The sequence below is a fragment of the Callorhinus ursinus genome, unplaced genomic scaffold (assembly GCF_003265705.2).
Source record: "Callorhinus ursinus isolate GAN/ISIS: 27379988/994484 unplaced genomic scaffold, GSC_fseal_2.0 scaffold25, whole genome shotgun sequence".
NCBI lineage: Eukaryota > Metazoa > Chordata > Mammalia > Carnivora > Otariidae > Callorhinus > Callorhinus ursinus.
The window spans coordinates 16,619,522-16,635,344 of NW_027397087.1; the positions used below are offsets into that span (position 1 = coordinate 16,619,522).

The following is a 15,823-nucleotide window of genomic DNA, read 5'->3' on the forward strand; positions in this document are numbered from 1 at the left end:
TATCATACTGTATATACTGCTCTAAAACTTAGTACTCAGTATATGTCATATTCATTTCTTCCGAATTATTACGTTATTCCACAGTATGAATATACCAATCTACTTAGTCATTTTAGTATTGTGACCAGTTTTACTTATTTTTCCAGGTTTTTTTACTACTATAAACTGCTGCAATTAACATAGTTGTACATGCCTCCTTATGTACATACACTACTGTTCCTTTAGTGCAGAAAATGGGCAGATTTGCTGGGAATACCATTTCAAATTAATAGATACTAACAAACTGCCCATATCAATTTACACCCCCAAACCAATTTATATTCCCAACAACTTATAATGTTTATTATTTCCTCATAATATAGCCAATTTTAATATTAGCAAGCTTTTAAAATTTTGCCTCTATTAACTTTGTTTTAATATGTATCTCTCAAATGACTGAGATTGCATAACTTATCAAATATTTGTTGGCCACTGATGTTTCCTCGCCTGAAACTACCTGTTTGTAATCTTCACTTGTTTTTCTGTCACTGTTTCTTTGTAGAAGTACATCATACATATTATTTGTTGTATGTGTTGCAAATATTCCTCCCAGTTTTTTGAAATTTATATTTTGAACATTGTCATAAAGTCTTACACTGTGGTTTGATCCATTTTATCAAAATATCTTCTTAAAACATACAATCATGTATTCCAGTCACCTACAGAATACAGAATTTAACCATATGTATATTTAACTTGAAGTGAAAAATAATTTAGTTGGCCCCCTACCATTCTATTTCATATACATAGATCCCAGAATTACCCTGAAATGTGAATCTCCCATTTCCTCAGTACGTCTCAATTCTCAAATGCTTCTTCTAGGGTAAACTTAACATTGCAATGGGTGAAAGTTTAATGTTTAAAAAACTTTTTTTGGTACAACATAGCCCATAAATGTAAGCCAACTTCCTGTAGGGCACAACTGAGGAAACAGCAATGTATTTCATCAGTTGAGGAAAAACTGGCTGTATTGGACTTATTGAGAGATGGTATCTCTACTTCCCATGTAGCAACTTCCTACAATGCATTTCAGACCTTTTTGGATCTGGCCCGTGCCTCCCTCAAGCCTCATCAACTCACCACTTCCCACTTGCATTTATACTCCAACAATACACAATTACCTATAATTACCCCTACATACTATTCTGTTTTGTGATACCATTCCTTTATGTGTTATTCTGCCTGAGAAGTCTTCTCCTTACCCCAAGTTACCTCACCACATACTCACATTCTTCCTCCAAAACTCCGTTCAGACATTACCTCCTCCAACAAGCTCCCGCTGACCTTTTCAGCAAAAAGAATTAATGATTTCTCTATTTTCTCATTATGCCCTGAACCTTTCATTAATATGTGGATTCCACTCTGTTACAAGGATTGTTTACAAGCTCTCCTCTCCTATAAGCCTCAGGAAGTAAGGCGAGTTTATCTTATTCTTATGTATTTAGTATTTAGCAGTTTCTAGTATCCCATTCAATAGCTATTTGCCAAATTATACAAGTCCTCTCTATTCAGCAGTAAACACTAAAAACCTATACACAAAATAATTGAAATCATGATCTTTAACTGAAGATATTTCACAACCTGGAAGAATATATGGATTATAATAAAAGCAGTCTGTAGTTTGTTTTGTTTTTTTTTGTATTGTTTTTAACTGTGAAATCATTTAGTAGGCTAAAGTCAACATTTTTAAAAATATCAGCATATATCAAAAGTGTATCGTTTCATGAAATTTTTGTTCCAGTTATACATATACAATGCATATGTACGTTATTGATGCAAAATACATTTCTTACTGTAGGTCAAATAAAAAAATACTTTGAAAGCTACTTCCATTGTTGCTATATGGGTTCAGAGAAGCTTTAAATCAACAAACAAAATGATGTAGTCAAGGAAGGCTTCTTCAGTGAAAGACAACATTTGGAGCATAGTCTAGCTCCCCACTACCTCTCTAATCTCACCTATTACTCCCCTTATTCACTCTGCCCGAGGTACACAAGCCTTGGGAATTATTTGAACAAGCCAAACATGTTTCCACCTCAGGGTCTTCAACACGTTTCTTTGGCCCAGAAAGCTCTTCACTTATATAACTTCATTGTTTACTCCCTCATTTCAGGACACCCAAAGAGATCTTTCCCTCACCACCTAAAATAGCAACCACCTCCCACCATCCTAACCCGTTATCCAGTTTTATTCCTTTTCATGCTACTCATTACCACCCGATATTTATTTACTGAGCGTTTCCTCCCCCCTCATCCCGAATGTCAGCCCCAAGAAAACAGAGACTCTGTCTACTGTATCCCCAGAGATCAGGACAGTGCTGGCACCAAACACTTCTGAATAGCCTGTAACAGGCCTATCAAGGAAAAGGAAAAGGAAGAAGACAGGGAGTTGTGCCTGAGCATGGTATATTACGGAGGAAACAAGACTGAAGTAAGGTTGAAGAAGCAGAATATGAAAAGGTTTGAAAGTCAGAAAGCAGAGTTTGGACTTTATTCTGCAGACAACTGGAAGTCATTCAATGTTTTGAGCAAATGGTGATCCATTCAAACATTTATTCAGTACAAGTTCAATTCACTTTGCTTGGCATGATGGAGAGCACAAAGGTCAATAGCACATTTTCTCTCCTCCGGCTGTTCAGGTTTTAAAAGCAGTGGGCTCAAATAGAATTTTAGGAAAATTATTCTGGCAGCCATATGCAGGATGGATTGGAAGAGCAGACTCCAAAATGAGGATGGGAAATAATAGGCACTGCAGAGCCTCAGGACAAACTGAGACCCAGTAAAGAGTAATCTAAAGAACTGTGCTGACGGATGGATATAAATAATAAAAGAGAAACATGTATTACAAAAACTTTACAATTTAAATATGACGATTATTACCCAACCATTGTAGATAACGATCAAAGTGATCAAAGAGGAAAAGTGTGGCAACAAGATTCCTAGAAAAGCAAAAGAATCCTCTTCCTTCCATTCAGTTCACAAAATAAGATGAAAGAATAGACTCGTTGTGGTGACAATGAAAAAAAAATGTAAGCAAGTTTGTACTCTATTTGCTTTTTCAATTAAGTAGAAATCAATGGCATCTTTTGAGAGAGAGGAAGAAGATACACGAGAAAACAGAAAAATGTGAGATTAATAAAATAATTGCCAAGAGTAGCAAGGGCCCACTGGGAACTGTTCAGCATAAATTCATAATGGCCAAGAAATCTTCTAAATTACCCACCTTCCTCCATAAATATGCTGTGTGACCTGTGGAAAAAAACAGAGGAGATAGATGGTGGAAAGATCTGACAACACATAAATATGAAAGAAGTGGTGGGTGTCAAGCTCTGTCAAGGCTACATCTAATGCATACAGCAATAAAGGAAGGGAGAGAAACTGAGTCTGTATGAAAGGAATGGCTAAAGGTACAGGTGAAGTAATCACATGGGCAAAGATGTAAGAGTTCATCTAAGCCAGTTAGGATGTAAGGGAAATTTTTCAGATCATTTTAACAACATACCGTTTGCTATGGTCTGAATGCTTGTATGTCTCCTCTTCCCAACCTCTCAAATTTGTATGTTGAAACTCCTAATGGCCAAAGTGATAGTATTAGGAGGTGGGATATTTGGGAGGTGATTAGGTCATAAAGAAGGATCATTAAGATTTATGCTCATATAAAAAGAAACCCGAGAGAGTTCCCATGACCCTTCCTCCATGTGAGGATACAACAGAGAAGTCTGCAACTGGAAGAGGGTCCTCACCAGACCCCAACCATGCTTGCACCTTGATCGTGGACCTCCTAGCCTTCAGAATTGCAAGAAATCAATTGCTGTTGTTTATAAGCTACCAAGCCTCCAGTTTTTTATTATAGCAGCTTGGACTAAGGCACTGTTTAAATTTTTTTCCTCTGTTTGGATACATGGTAAGTGCTACAGACACAAAGGAGTACAGGAATCAGAAGGGCTGCACAGCCAATAATTTTATCACAAGAGGAAGTGACCTAATTCCAATGTTCAGTTCTATAATTAATATTATGACTTAGGATAAATATCCACCTCAGTGCCCACATCTACAGAATGGGAGAGCACGTTAAAGAGAGGTACCATAGTAGCCTCCACTCACCTCCTATAAAGAACTACTGCTGTAGTAAACCAAGTTACCATACAGCAATGGTACTACTGTATATTTACCCAAAGAATACAAAAACACTAATTCAAAAGGATATATGCACCCCTATGTTTATAGCAGCATTATTTACAATAGCCAAATTATGGAAGCAGCTCAAGCGTCCATGTCCATGTGTCCGTCAATTGATGAATGGATAAAGATGTGGATGTGGGTGTGGGTGTGTGTGTATATGCACAATGGAATATTATTCAGCCATAAAAAAGAATGAAATCTTGCTATTTGCAATAACATGGATGGAGCTAAAAAGTGTAATACTAAGTGAAATAAGTCAGAGAAAGACAAATACCATACGATTTCACTCATATGTGTAATTTAAGAAACAAAACAAGCAAAGGGAAAGAGAGAGAGAGACAAACCAAGAAACAGACTCTTAATTATAGAGAACAATCTGATGGTTACCAGAGGAGAGGCGGATGGGGGGATGGGTTAAATCAGTGATACAGATTAAGGAGCACACTTGTTTTCATGAGCACAGGGTGATGTATGGAACTATTAAATTACTATTATACACCCAAAATTATTGTAACACTGTATGTTAACTAACTGGAATTAAAAACTTAAATAAAATAGAAAAAAACAAGAAATGTCTTATTCCTCAATTGTAATGAGACAAAGAAAGCTAACTGGGTTAGAGGAACTCTCACGCCTCTTCTAGAAAAGATTCTACACTATGTAACAGAATCAACAATATTGGCAGAGGTTTAGCATATTTTATAATAAAAGGAAATAGAAGTGAACATTGTTTTAATTTTTAAATTATCATGGATTATAAAGCTATATAATAACATGAAAAGGTATGTGTTGAAACATTAAAATAAAATAGGACTCAAAATTAAATATTCTACAGGTTCCTTAACTGCAATTCCAAAACACAAAAACTCTTTTGGTGGCAAAACCTTACCTGACATAAAGCTATTTATAGGCTTTATTTACCCCATTTGGTGTAAACCTTCATATGTTTTGCTGCAGAAATAGTAATGTGTTTGAAGAGGACTGGACTCTGTTGAAAGGTTACATTATTACTTTGCCTATATCCAAAAAATTCTTAATTCCAAAACCTATTAGACCCAAGAGTCTTAGTGGGCTATGATCCTATAATAATAATTGCTAACATTTGCTGAGCTATTAAATGTGTGTCAGACACTGTTCTGATCACTTTATATGCAGTAACTCATTTAATCCTCCCAACCACCACAACATAGGTATTATAATTATCCCAATTTTACAAAGGAGGAAACTAAGGCAGAGCGATTAAGTTAAACTGCCTAATATCTGTCTAATTAACTTAAACTGCCTAATATCACAAAGCCAGAGAGTGACCAAGCTGAGATGAATACATTTAAAATATTACACATAAGAGGAAGAAAACACAAAATTGAGAACTGATTATGATAGAATGGTAGGAGTCCACGATTGTTTTCTCTAGTCCATGACTGTTTTCTCTATTCAATTAACATATTACTTGTAGAAGGGTAAGGAATCAAACCTAAAAAAATACAAAACACTTCATGTGCTTACAAATTCTCATTTATATGCAATTCCTAAGGCAAAGTGCATAAACTGCACAGTATAAAATCCAAGCTCCTCAGTTTATGTTAATCTTTAATTTCTTATTGAAATAATGATATTTTAACATGCTTTTAGTTACAAATAATATACAAAAATATATACTCATTGTAGAAGTCAGAAAATTTGGATAAGCAAAGAGAAAATAATCACTTATAAAACTACACTCAGAAATAACCACTTAACAATTTGGCACATATCCTTCCAGAGGTCAATACAATTTTCTCCTGAATAATGCAGGGCTGAGGGGTACAGACACCCCCCACACACACAGTTGAAAATCTTGAGTATAACTTTTCTCTCCCCAGAAATTTAACTATTAATAGCATACTGCCAACTAGAAGCTTTACCAATAACATAAACATTGGATTAATACATATTTCGTGTTATACACTGTATTCTTACAGTAAAGCAAGCTACAGGAAAGGAAATGTTAAGAAAATCATAAGAAAAAATACATTTACAGTACTGTACTTGTCAAAAAAAAAAAAAAGCCTGTGTATAAGTGGACCCATGCAGTTCAAAGCCCTATTGTTCAAGGATCAACTGTATATTTGTTTTTTAACCAAAATGGAATTGTTTTTAAAACTACTTTTTTTTACTTAACGTATACCAAGACATCTCTTCATGTCTTCACGTTCTTCTAACATCATTTTAATAGCGAGGCACGGTTCACCCCACTGTGAATACATATCCTAACAATCACTGTGAAACATTTAGGTTATTATGTACGGCACAGTGATCATTCTAGAGTCAAACAGGCTTGGATCCAAGTCCTGGCTCTACCACATAATAACTCTGTGCTACCTTAGGCAAGCTACCTCATTTCCCTAAACCTGTTTTCTCTGCTGAAAAATGGAGGAGAGTATTATCTACTTCATATGATTAATGTGGGAGTGGGGTCAAATGTTAATACACAGCTTTTACTATCGACAGCGCTGCAATCAGTACCCTCACAGCTAAATCTCTGCACCCATCCTTATTACATCAAGATAAATTCCCTAAATGAGAATTTCCATGTCAGAAGATATGCCCATTTTTAAGGCTTTGAGTCTCCCAAATTACAGCTGGGTTTATTTATTATTTATTTATTTAGATTTTATTTCTTTATTTGAGTGAGCAAGAGAGGGAGAGAGAGGAGGAGCAGGGGGGAGGGGAAAGGGGCAGAGAGCAGCAGAACTCCCTGCCCAGCAGGGAGCCCGACATGGGGCTCAATGCTAGGACTCCGGGATCATGACCTGAGCCGAAGGCAGACATTTAACCGACTGAGCCACCCAGGTGCCCCTACAGCTGGGTTTAAAGCCCTCATCAAATAGCTCTCTCACTTAATACTCATTTCTCTTTATCCAAGAAGGTGGAAACTATGATCCAGTTAAGCTAACCAGCTTGTTTCACTCAAGTGACTTTTGCTCTTCTACTTTTGTACCTGCAAACCTAGACATATATCATAAAATCTCAAGTTTGTAGGGAACTTTAGGACACCTGGCCCAATTCCTCATTCAGCATATCAACTTCTGCACCATAGAATCCCTAACTTGAACATCATCAGTGAAAGCAGAGAGCCTACCACCCACACAACCCATTACATTTTTACTGTTTTGTAGAAATTTTATCTTGAAAGAATGTTGAAATCCTCCTTCTAACTACTACTCATTGGTCCTACCTAGTTCTTTCTAGTCAGATCAAACCTGATCTTTCTGTGTGACAGACCTCTAAATATTTAAAGATAGCTATCATTCCTTAGATGAGCTTCTTTCTCTTCTTTGAGCCAAACATCGAATTTTTCAGCCTTTTCCTCCTTTCCTCATGTCCTTTCTCTCCATGATCAAGGTCCTCTGGATATGCTCAGTGCTTTTTAAACTTGAGTGTCTATCACTTGGGGAACTTGAGAAAAATACAGCAGCCCAGGTCCTACCCTACTTAAGCTTGGGCCTCTGTGTTTTTGCTCTGCAGGTGATTCTGATATAAAGTCTGAGACCTGATCTAAGGGCCCACCCATAATGTGACAGTATGCTACCTAAAAAGCTGACACAATATAATTATCCCAGGTATAATACAAGTACAAAGTAAAGTGTGGCTAATACCTGCTCTTTCTTTCCAGAGAGAGAGAGAAAGAGAGCGCAAGCAGGGGAGCAGGAGCAGCAGAGGGAGGAGGAGAATCTCAAGCCGACTCCACGAGCACAGAGCCAGACCGATGGCTCCATCTCACAACCCTCAGGCTATGACCTGAGCCAAGATGAAGAGTCAAACGCTTAACCAACTGAGCCACCACGCACCCCAATACCTGTTCTATGTTGTTCTACCAACTTCAAAAATGACATTTACTTTTTAAAAAATTATACCATAGTGTTGATTCACATTAAATGTACAGTTAAAATGATCGAGTCTTTTGCACATTCTGTATTTGTGCTTTAGCGTCTTGGGCCCTATTTGCCTGCCTTTCCAACTATTCCCATTGAAATGTAAGAGAACCAGGACAAAGAGTTTCAAATTCCTATTTCTAAATATATCAATGGCTCTACATATGATTTACCTTCGGTAGAGAAATCATTTCACGCTTTAGCCTCTACACTTACCTCATGGACATACTTAGCCTAAATGAAAATATACTAGCCCAACAACTGAACTGACAGTCAACTGCACCAACACATCTTCTCTATGCAAAGCACTGTTGTCCACACAGTGGGGAAACACAGTCCTTAATACTAGTAGACAGACCTTCTAGGAAGCCTGATGGAACAAACACCTTCAAAATAGTATAATACCAAGATAGAGACATTAATACTATAGAAACCTACGATTACTAGTTGGAAAGCTCTGGGGCCAAAGAAATGATAGTCATTAGAAAACTAAGTTACCCTCATCTTTAAGGTTTTGTTTCCCTTTGCTTTTTAATGTTTATGAGAGAGGGAGGAGATGGACCCATCAGTGAATTCACCCACACTCAGTCTACTTACAAAGTGAATTTGCACCCTCAAAAATACACCCTCAAAATAAATTCATGATTCAAAATTTCATGTAATGACTTCTGAATTCCTGACTTGTTTGCTTTACCTGTTACTATTCCTAACTTAGGAGGTACTCAAGACGGGGGGGGGGGGGGACAGAAGGAGGGGAACATTCTACAGATGAGGTCCATCATAAATAAATCTTAGAGATGCTGGGTCAAAGGGAGACATGTAAAATTAACCAAGAACCAATCTGATATTTATTTCCATTTGCATAGCAAACATCAAAAATATACCTGGCATTGTCAAACAATTATGTCAAGAATGACCAGATGCTTCCTGTTGATGGAACAGTAGAGAACTATAGTCTGAGAGAATCAAAGTAGAGTTCACAGAAACAACTGGAAATGAATTTAGCTTCATTTCAAAACCATTAATCCAAAGTATGGCCTTAACATTTTCACACATTTACAGTATAACTGGCCTCCAACCTAAAATACCCAGATTGACTGAAAGAGAGAACTCAAACTCTCTAAGTTAGGAGAGTTAACTCTAAAAGTCTATGTATACGCATTACAAAAGTATTGTTTGACCAAATGTTTCACTGCAGGATTCCTTTTAAATCTGGAGCTCCTGCAGTGCTTTGACAGTGTCCTATCTTCAAATACTGCTTTTACACACTAGTTTTCACAAGCACATCTAATATGAAATTCACATTTTACTTGCATACATAATTAAGTTGTGGAATTAAAAATTAAGCTTAGTCACTTAAAATATTTGCAAATGTTCCTGAGTCTCCAGGATCATATGCAGATTACACAATCCTTACTTTTCATACTGTTTATGCAACTAAATCCGAAACTGAAAAAAAGAGTGCAAGAAAAAAGTATAGAAATCAACGCTCCTATCCATATTTTTTAAATATGTGTTTTTTTGTTTTTTTTTTTAAGATGCATGTTTTTATTGAAGTTAAAAAAAAAATTTGTAACCAGACAGAAAGAGTAAAGTAGACAAGAATAAACATTTTTTAAATGTGTCTTGTATTATCCTATTTGACTTGTATGGGGAGAGGATGGAAATGACAAATCTCTCAGTTAAAAAAAAAAAAAAAGGCATGAACATACAATGGCGTTTTGGGAGTTTTCCAGAGGTTACACGGTGTGATACCACAACAGACAATGCAGCAGACTTAAGAACTAGATGTCTTCTATTAAACCAGACATTTAAAAGACTTGAAGAAATGCAAAACAATGTCATTCTTACCTAATATGTCACTTGTATTAACGTGTAATGAATTTTTGTTTCCACTGTTATTTGGGGGAAGTATTTAAAAAGAGAAAAATTAAGAAAAAAAGCATAAAGCCATTTTTAATTTCCTTAAATTCAGAGTCTGAACCTGAAAGTGGAAGTGTCAAGGCTGATGGTTATAGGTCAGTGCGAAGAAATTTAAATCAAGCTGGGTAGGTCTATACGTGAAATAACTATCTGCAAAAAGAATTTTTGACCACTAACATCTGCACAATAAATTATAATGCATCTTTAATTCTGGAATGGAAAATTACTTTACAAGGATCATTTACTGACTACATCAAAACATTTTCCAGATAAAAATTGTACTTCAGAAAGTAACTTGCCTGAATCGAGACAGCAAATCAGTGTTCGGAAAGAGCACTTAAAATATTTCCACATTACCAAGCCCCCTTCAAAAGTACTGTTGTGGTCGCTACCCCTCCTTTGAACAAATGTCTGCTCGCCACAATCCAATCAGGTTTTTAAAGTAAAACTATGTGTACTGAAAACAAGCTTAAAGTGGGAAAACACACACAAAGCAGGCCTATATAATTCCTTTGGTTCTGTTTTCACGATGCACCCCTGAGGCTATACACGCTGATTCTACACGGCAGGACAGCTTCAACGAAGCACACTAAATACACACTGATTAACTGTGTCCAGGCAGAAATGACCTGGCAAAATTCTCAACTTTTTTCCGAAGCCGTGCACCCGCAGATCCCGGCGGCCAAGTCCCAAGAGCAGAAGTCCCGAGCATCCAGAACGGCGGGCTTTGTCCCCTCAGGGACTTGAGTCCCCGAGGTCGTGGCAGTAGCCGCGATCGGCCCCGCGCGGGCCGGGCCCGGCCCTCCAGTTAACCCTGTCCGGGCCAGTCGCTCCCGCCGCGGCCCGAGCGCCTCCCGGCCGCGCAGGCCCCGCAACACAGCGCGCCCCGGGGCGGCCGCCCCCGCCGCCTCTTCATGGTTCCGGCGAACCCGGTGGGGCAGCCAGGCCGCCCAGACAAAGAGGCCGACAGTTCCCGGGGTGGCGGGCGCCGAGGCCGGGCCGCGCCAGCCTGTCTCCCTCCCTCGCCCGCCCACCTTCCGCCTCCCGGCGCCCGCAGAGCCCCCGCCGCCCCGGCTCGACCCCATCCCCGCCCCGGGGCCGCCGCTCGGGCCAGGGCCGGCTGGGAGGCCACTGCGCGCCGGGGCCGAGGAGGGGGCGGCGGCCGCCACCATGTCTGCCCGCCCCTCCCAGAAGCGGGGTGCCCAGCGGACAAAGCGCGGCGGCGGCGCGGGCGGAGCGGGGGCCCAGGCCGACCCCGCCGACCCCCGCGGAATAAGCGGGGCCAGGAGCCCCGGAAACCCGGCGCCTTAATGCAATAAACAGGAAATCGCGGGGATGATCTGGGTTCCGGGGGAAGTGGAATTATTTTTTACCAGCGAAGAGATCAACTTCCACATCCGGTGGTAACAGGGCCCTACACAGACCCGCACTGACCTGGAAAAGCTTCGGGAGCGGCGACGGGGGAGCAGCAGGAGGTGGTGGGGGGACCCGAGGCGCCTCGTACCCGGCCGGGCTGACGCGGCCCCGCTACACACAAAGCGCTTCAGCTGCACAGGGCGCTATTTTCCGAAAATGCCGCGTCTGGTCGGCGCCCAAAATCCCCACCGAAAAGTCCCCCGTGTTGCGCGCGGAGGGACACATGGTGTGCGAGTGAGTCAAAGCTCCCAGCATCCCTCCCGGACACGGCCCCTGTCAAGCCCGCGCTTGAGCCTTTCCGCCCCTGCCCTCGGCAGCAGATCGCTCTCCCACTCCCTCTCCGACCCCATTCCGGCGGGAGGAAAGGGGCAACAGAATCTGATTTTTGTTTTTAACCGATGGAAAGGAAATATGCCATTTGAAGAGCCTGAGCCACACAAAGAAAGCGGCGGAATGATCCGCTCTCGGCGACCGCAAGTCCCGGCTCGCCCGGCGCCTGCGCGGCACGGGGGTGGGAGCTGCGGCCGGCCATGTGCGCGGCGGAGCGGCCCGGCTGGTGGCCGAGCCTTCCCGCCTCTTTCTGCGGGGGCTGGCAGTTGGGAAACTAAAGTCCGTGTTCCTCCGTTCGTATCTCTGCGACATGACCGCTGAGAGAGGGGGAATCCGAACTCCGAGGTTAAGCTGAGCCGCCTAGCAGATTCCTGGGAGACGGAAGGGCAGCCAGGAAGCTAGGATTTAACTTAAAGTGACCCTAGATTCAACTAGGCCGACTGGGACAGGAGTGGCGGTTGAGGTACAAGGGGAGGAACGAAGGATGGTCCTTCTCTTCACTGAAACTGAGCAGTCAGGTTCATGACGAAGATGTAGTTATTCCTGTAGCCTTTTTTTTTTTTTAACATGCCAGTGGTGTCACAGGTGTCTCATACTTAATAGACCCTAGTAACTGCTCACTGAATTGCTTTGGATTTCTGTCACCTCCGAGGTAGATGTCTGTTTTTTCATGGCTGCAATGTCAAGATTTTTGTTGTGTTGTATTAAGAAAGGCGCAGAAGTTTATTTGGAGTTAATCTTTGGAAGTTAATTTACTTGTGATGATTTGCTAAGAAACCCAACACACTGGTATGTTTTTTTTTTTAAGATTTTATTTATTCATTCATGAGAGACAGAGAGAGAGGGAGAAGCAGGCTCCCAAGGAGCAGGGAGCCTGATGTGGGACTCGATCCCAGGACCTGAGCCGAAGGCAGACACTTAACCATCTGAGCCACCCAGGCGCCCCACACTGGTATGTTTTTAACAGGTGAGCCTGGGAATAAGTTTCCCACGTGGGAAAGCTGCTAACCTGCAGCTTCTGGCTTCCTATAGTTAGGAGCTGGGAATATCTGAGACAGCGCCAAGAGTTTAATCCAGGAGCTTAAGTGAAATCCATATTACCCATTGATTTTGTGAGGCCTCAGATAAGTAATTTTTCTCTCTCCAGTTATCCTTTTGTGGTATTGAGGTGGTAAAGACTTAAAGCATTTTGCCTAAAACGGAAGCAAAGTAAAAGTTATAGGAGCCATATTGTTTCCTTTTAATATATTTTCAGTGCTTCAGTTGATAAAAATTTGTCAAATTTTTTATATCACATGCTTCTTTTCACACTGAATTTGAGTAAACATTGAGCTATGGAATCCTTGCCTTCATTGATCTTATAGTGTAGATTGCAGACAAGTAAATAGGTATCATCAGTAGTATAATGAGGGTAAACTGCTGAATACTGCGAAATCTCATACAGGAGAAATCTCTTACTCACCTGGGATGGAGGAATGAAATGGGACTGGAGAAGCAATTAGCTTTAATAAGGGAATTGGGGAAGAGCCTTCTACAGAAAAGCAGCAATACATGCAAAGGTTAGGAGGCAAACTTTGGAGAGATTATTGAGTAAAGAAGATAATGCTGTTTCAGGAGTGCCTGGAGATGTTCCTGAAGAGGTTTAATCATGAAAAACTTGAATGCCATGTGCAGAAATTAGCTTTTGAGAGCTAAGAGGAAACTGTTGAAGGGCCTTAAGTAGAAGTGTTACTGGATTAGATTTGCATTTTAGACTGTTATGCAAAACTCAGAGACATGGAAAACAGTTTGGAAAAAACAGTAATCTGTGAGACAGTAATGCCTTGGACTGAGGTAGTGGCAAATAGTGTGAAGAATATGACCAAAGTAGTTATTGAGAGTTTGGTCATTTGGCTGAGCTGGTAAGGGAATGACTGAGAGGAAGTCATCTTTGACCTTGTTAAATTTGAAGTGTTTGTGAGCCAACTAAGCAGATATGTCTGGCAGGCAATTAGATTTAATTCATTTAAGTTGTTTCATGAGCACCTGTCTGTAACTGGCACTGTTGTAAATCCTGGAATAGATTAAGCAGCAACAAAACCAATAAGGTCCCTGTTCCTGTTGCTAGTGGAGGGAACAAACCATAAAAAAGTTTTATGAAAGGAAAGATAAGGGGCACCTGGGTGGCTCAGTCAGTTAAGCGTCTGCCTTCAGCTCAGGTTCATGATCCCCGGGGTCCCGGGATCGAGCCCCAAGATGAGTGGACTAGTCGGACTCCCTGCTCAGAGGGGAGTCTGCTTCTCCCTCTCCCTTTCCCCGCTACCCCTCACCCCCCGCCCTGCTCATGCTCTCTCTCATAAATAAAATCTTAAAAAAAAAAAAAAATGGGCGTCTGGGTGGCTCAGGTCATGATCCCAGGGTCCTGGGATCGAGTCCCACATCAGGCTCCCTGCTCGGCAGGAAGCCTGCTTCTCCCTCTCCTACTCCCCCTGCTTGTGTTCCTGCTCTTGCTCTCTGTCTCTCTGTCAAATAAATAAATAAAATCTTTATTAAAAAAAAAAGAGGAACGATAATATATGCTCCATTAAGAAAATAAAAGAGTGTTGGAATAAAGCATTTCTTTGGGGGAGAGAACAGGCAAAATTTTGGAGGTTGATCAGAGATGGCCTCACGGAGAAGGTATTCTCTGAACTAAGACCTGAATGGGAGTAAGTTAAGAGCAGTATTTGAGACCAAAGGGAATAACAGAGCAGAATCCTAAGGTGAGAGTTTGTTTAGAGACCAAAGAAAGGAATGGTAAAAGTGTGCTGCTTTGGTAAGTTTAAGTGCTGTAGAAGCCATTGAAGGATTTTAAGGAAGGGAGTAACATGAATAGTAGCAGCAGAGAAAAAGTGGATGAATTGAAGATATATTTGGTGATTAGACCTGACCTGTATTGCTAACGATTCAACATGAGTGAAGGAAAGGGAGGAATCAAGAGTGATTCCTAGGTTTGGTCATGATTGTCGAGGCTAGCACTGTCCAATATAAATACAACACCAGCCACATAGGTAAGTTTATAGTATCCACATTAAAAAAGTAAAAAGTTAATTCTAATGTTTATTTAACCCAACATAGCCAAAATAGTATCATTTCATATGTGATCAGTACTAAATTTTTTAAAATGTTTTACAGTCTTTTTCTCATTACCAAGTATGTGTTCAAAATCTGGTGTGTATTTTATACTTTGAGCATATCTCAATACTTGATTCCATAAAATTTACAGTTGAAAAACTAGATTAACATACCCAGCTCATTCCAAACATACTTAAAAGTTTTGCAGTAGTTGAATTATGTATCGGATTTGTTATTTAATTTTAAAGATTAAAATTTTAATTTCTGAACTAGTCACATTTTAAATGCTCAATAGCCAGATGTGGCTAGTTGCTACTATATTAGACAGTGCGGTCTAGTGTGGAACCAGCCTGGAAGGCCCTGGATACCATGTTAAAGGGTTGGGATTTTATCCTAGATCCAACGGAACAATAAATGATTTTTGAGCTAGGGAGTGACTCAAGGTTGTGCTTAAGGCTAGAAAAAGACCAGTAGGTGGCTGGCTAGTGGCTTAGGACCAAGAGCAACCCTTCAGTTCAGTCCCCACATTCCAGGCTCTAACCTCAACCCTTCAGATTCAGAAGTATGATTTTTTTTCAGTGTTTCAGAGCAGTGCCACCAAAGTATGGTCCACAGGCCAGTACCAGTCTGCAAACCCTTTGTTACTGGTCCTAGAGAAGGCATTTGTAGAAATTGAGTAAGAATTTAGAAGCTTGCAATTACTTAAGACAAATTTCATGTTTATGGATCTGTATTGTTGTATATGTCTTCTTTTTATTTCCCTTTACTAGTAATTCATATTTTATAGAAGTGTCTGTGATCTTTCACCAGAAATAATTTTTTTTATGATGAGAGGTTTTGGGTTTGTTTTTTTTTCCCCCAGATATACAAACTATATATCCTCTAAGCCATTAAGGTCATCTTTTTTTCTCTTATGTTATTTTTAAA

The 15,823-nt window shown here is 40.3% G+C and overlaps 1 protein-coding gene across 6 annotated transcripts in view; it reads right to left on the reverse strand.

Moving 5' to 3' along the window:
- The window catches only part of GABPB1 (GA binding protein transcription factor subunit beta 1), a 63,763-nt gene extending 52,095 nt beyond the window's left edge, over positions 1 to 11,668 (reverse strand). For 4 of the 6 annotated variants that reach the window (XM_073876993.1, XM_073876992.1, XM_073876988.1 and 1 more), the window contains exon 1: positions 11,431 to 11,449. The gene's annotated coding sequence lies outside the window, so the exon portion shown is untranslated. Of the gene's footprint in view, positions 1 to 10,356; positions 10,859 to 11,430; positions 11,450 to 11,491 lie in introns of those variants that run through there. The other 2 variants (XM_025883902.2, XM_073876989.1) reach the window with 2 other exon arrangements.
- Between the last annotated feature and the right edge of the window lie 4,155 nt (positions 11,669 to 15,823).